The following is a 4,820-nucleotide window of genomic DNA, read 5'->3' as shown; positions in this document are numbered from 1 at the left end:
TGAATTTAGATGGTGATTGAATGATGATTTGATGACGCGAGAAAATGAAATTAAACTGAGATAAAGGCACAAAACGTAAGAACTGAATAAAAAATTAAATTTGAACGAATCTAAACCACTGAAATTAAACTGAGATAAAAGCACGAACGTAAGAACTGAATTAAAATTTGAATTTGAAAGAATCTAAACCACGGTCGCCGGGAGGGCGCCGAGATTGACAAAGGCGGTGAACACAAAAGAGCTAAATAGCGTGCAAAAAAAAAAAACAAGAAGAACACAAAAAACACGAGACAAAGTATGTGGTTAGGTTAGGTAGGAATAACTGGTGCGAAAAATTACTCACCGATAACTGTTCCTTTGAGAACTTCACTCGATACTGACGTTGTTAATGATTTGACTGAGTTAAAGTGTTGCCATAGAGAAAATTTAAACAAATTTAAAAAAAAAAAAAAAAATTAAAGATAATAATAAGAAGATATGTTTTTTTTTAAATTATTTGGTTGTGGCAACAAATTATGTTTTGACAGCTATGACGCTTCCAAAATGGCGGCGATGAAGTTAAAATGAATTTATATTATTAATCACAATGCGGTAAATTTTTATTTTGTTAAATTTGAGTCTAGAATGAAGGCGTCACTGAATTAAAATTGAATTTGGGAGAATCTGCGGTTGCCGGAAGGGCGCCGAACTAGATTTTTATGATGATGCTACTGCGGACTGAATTTAGATGGTGATTGAATGATGATTTGATGACGCGAGAAAATGAAATTAAACTGAGATAAAGGCACAAAACGTAAGAACTGAATAAAAATTTAAATTTGAACGAATCTAAACCACTGAAATTAAACTGAGATAAAAGCACGAACGTAAGAACTGAATTAAAATTTGAATTTGAAAGAATCTAAACCACGGTCGCCGGGAGGGCGCCGAGATTGACAAAGGCGGTGAACACAAAAGAGCTAAATAGCGTGCAAAAAAAAAACAAGAAGAACACAAAAAACACGAGACAAAGTATGTGGTTAGGTTAGGTAGGAATAACTGGTGCGAAAAATTACTCACCGATAACTGTTCCTTTGAGAACTTCACTCGATACTGACGTTGTTAATGATTTGACTGAGTTAAAGTGTTGCCATAGAGAAAATTTAAACAAATTTAAAAAAAAAAAAAAAAAAAAATTAAAGATAATAATAAGAAGATATGTTTTTTTTTAAATTATTTGGTTGTGGCAACAAATTATGTTTTGACAGCTATGACGCTTCCAAAATGGCGGCGATGAAGTTAAAATGAATTTATATTATTAATCACAATGCGGTAAATTTTTATTTTGTTAAATTTGAGTCTAGAATGAAGGCGTCACTGAATTAAAATTGAATTTGGGAGAATCTGCGGTTGCCGGAAGGGCGCCGAACTAGATTTTTATGATGATGCTACTGCGGACTGAATTTAGATGGTGATTGAATGATGATTTGATGACGCGAGAAAATGAAATTAAACTGAGATAAAGGCACAAAACGTAAGAACTGAATAAAAAATTAAATTTGAACGAATCTAAACCACTGAAATTAAACTGAGATAAAAGCACGAACGTAAGAACTGAATTAAAATTTGAATTTGAAAGAATCTAAACCACGGTCGCCGGGAGGGCGCCGAGATTGACAAAGGCGGTGAACACAAAAGAGCTAAATAGCGTGCAAAAAAAAAACAAGAAGAACACAAAAAACACGAGACAAAGTATGTGGTTAGGTTAGGTAGGAATAACTGGTGCGAAAAATTACTCACCGATAACTGTTCCTTTGAGAACTTCACTCGATACTGACGTTGTTAATGATTTGACTGAGTTAAAGTGTTGCCATAGAGAAAATTTAAACAAATTAAAAAAAAAAAAAAAAAAAATTAAAGATAATAATAAGAAGATATGTTTTTTTTTAAATTATTTGGTTGTGGCAACAAATTATGTTTTGACAGCTATGACGCTTCCAAAATGGCGGCGATGAAGTTAAAATGAATTTATATTATTAATCACAATGCGGTAAATTTTTATTTTGTTAAATTTGAGTCTAGAATGAAGGCGTCACTGAATTAAAATTGAATTTGGGAGAATCTGCGGTTGCCGGAAGGGCGCCGAACTAGATTTTTATGATGATGCTACTGCGGACTGAATTTAGATGGTGATTGAATGATGATTTGATGACGCGAGAAAATGAAATTAAACTGAGATAAAGGCACAAAACGTAAGAACTGAATAAAAAATTAAATTTGAACGAATCTAAACCACTGAAATTAAACTGAGATAAAAGCACGAACGTAAGAACTGAATTAAAATTTGAATTTGAAAGAATCTAAACCACGGTCGCCGGGAGGGCGCCGAGATTGACAAAGGCGGTGAACACAAAAGAGCTAAATAGCGTGCAAAAAAAAAACAAGAAGAACACAAAAAACACGAGACAAAGTATGTGGTTAGGTTAGGTAGGAATAACTGGTGCGAAAAATTACTCACCGATAACTGTTCCTTTGAGAACTTCACTCGATACTGACGTTGTTAATCGGTTAGGTTAGGTTAGGTTAGGTTAGGTTAGGTTAGGTTAGGTTAGGTTAGGTTAGGTTAGGTTAGGTTAGGTTAGGTTAGGTTAGGTTAGGTTAGGTTAGGTTAGGTTAGGTTAGGTTAGGTTAGGTTAGGTTAGGTTAGGTTAGGTTAGGTTAGGTTAGGTTAGGTTAGGTTAGGTTAGGTTAGGTTAGGTTAGGTTAGGTTAGGTTAGGTTAGGTTAGGTTAGGTTAGGTTAGGTTAGGTTAGGTTAGGTTAGGTTAGGTTAGGTTAGGTTAGGTTAGGTTAGGTTAGGTTAGGTTAGGTTAGGTTAGGTTAGGTTAGGTTAGGTTAGGTTAGGTTAGGTTAGGTTAGGTTAGGTTAGGTTAGGTTAGGTTAGGTTAGGTTAGGTTAGGTTAGGTTAGGTTAGGTTAGGTTAGGTTAGGTTAGGTTAGGTTAGGTTAGGTTAGGTTAGGTTAGGTTAGGTTAGGTTAGGTTAGGTTAGGTTAGGTTAGGTTAGGTTAGGTTAGGTTAGGTTAGGTTAGGTTTGGTTAGGTTAGGTTAGGTTAGGTTAGGTTGTATGGATTTGTAGTATCTGCCGTGGGTACCTTGCTTGTTACACACAAGGTTTCTCCTAATTCTTTTTTATAAATATTCCTTATCCTTCACAGGATTTTCTTTAATTTCCATCTATGACATTTATTTCTTTAATTCTTTTGTTGATTCTTTCTAAGTACGCTATGTATATTTCGCTTGTTTTTTTCCGTTTCCATATGTCGGTCCTATTCTCTTCAGTGATTCCAAGGTTTTCTAGTTTGTAATTTAATTTAAATCTGTCTAGATCAAAAATTGTACATTTTTCTAAAAGATGGGTAATGTCCTGAATAGAAGTTTTGTCACACGGGCATTTGTCATCGTCTATTATCTTGAAGCGTTTCAGGTATTCTTTGAAGCATCCATGTCCTGTCAGCATCTGTGTCGCATGGAAGCTATTTTCCGCGTGTTTTCTCTTTTGAATTGCTGCGTAAATATCTGGGAAGTATTTCTTAGTTATTCTGCCAGTGCTTTCTTCCATATATCTGATATTCCATTTTTCTTCCGTCTCTTTCTTTGATGTTATTTTAGTGAAACTTGGAGGTACCTTACTGTAGTCTGGACACTTTTTCAGTAATCTTCCCTTCTTTGCTGCCGCATCTGCTTTTTCATTTCCCTCTAAGCCTTTGTGGGCTCTAACCCATTGAAATTTTACCCGGTTGTTGTTTTCACGGCATGTTTCTAATTTTCCCAAGCACTCTCTTGCTATATCGTTTGTAGTTCTCTCGTCCCTTAATGTTTCTAGTGATGATTTGCTGTCTGAGTTTATGGTTATATCTGTATCTATTATTCCCTTTCTTTGAACCCATTCTATGGCTTTTTGAATTGCTAACATTTCTGCTTGGTAAACGGTGCAGTAGTTTTCTAATTTAAATGATTTCGACACCCAATCTTTCCCATTTTCTTTTATTACTACTCCTGCGCCCACTTTACCGTCCTGTTTGCTTCCGTCTGTATAAATTTGTATGGGATCCTCGTTAATTTTATTTCCATTTTCTAACTCGATTTTTATATTTTCTTTCACTATTTTCCCTGGATGTGGTAGTTCGTTTATACAGCATGTGGTCATTATTTCCCTGTCAGCTGGTAAGAAGTGAGCCGGAATTCCTCTTCTGTTTATTCTGTAGATATTTTTAATTTCGGCTATTTTTAGATCTATTGGTGGTGTTCCTGCTAAGGCTAAAGCTGAGGTGGTGGAGATTGTTCTATACCCCTTACAAATTCTTATTGCGTATTGACGTTGAATACTTTCTAGTTTTTTCCTATTTTTTACTCTTTTACACGTATCTCCCCAGACCCCTGATCCGTACGTAAATAACGGCACGATTGCCCCGTCGTATATTGTCTTTACAATTTCTGGTGATAGTCCCCACGTCGGTTTTGCCGCTCTGCATAAGGCTTTAAAGATGGTCGAGGTTTTACCGCAAATATAGTCTATGTGTTTGTCCCATCTAAGCTTGTTATCGATTACCATACCCAAAATTTTTATTTCCTTTACTGGATTTATCTCCTTTCCGTTCATGTTGACGTTTATGCTTTTTTCCTGAGACTTGCTCATTACCATGATTTGTGTTTTTTTTTCCGAGAATTCTAATTTTACTTTTTTCCCCCAATTGCTCACTTTTTCTAAAGCTTTTTCCGCCGTTTCTTTTGCGGTTTGTAGATTTTTACCGTTCACAATTAAAAGTACATCATCAGCGTAGGC

Source organism: Hesperophylax consimilis, unplaced genomic scaffold (genome assembly GCF_061612785.1).
Source record: "Hesperophylax consimilis isolate HC1 unplaced genomic scaffold, BYU_Hcon_1.0 scaffold_37, whole genome shotgun sequence".
Lineage (NCBI taxonomy): Eukaryota > Metazoa > Arthropoda > Insecta > Trichoptera > Limnephilidae > Hesperophylax > Hesperophylax consimilis.
Note: the sequence above shows the minus strand (reverse complement) of the source record.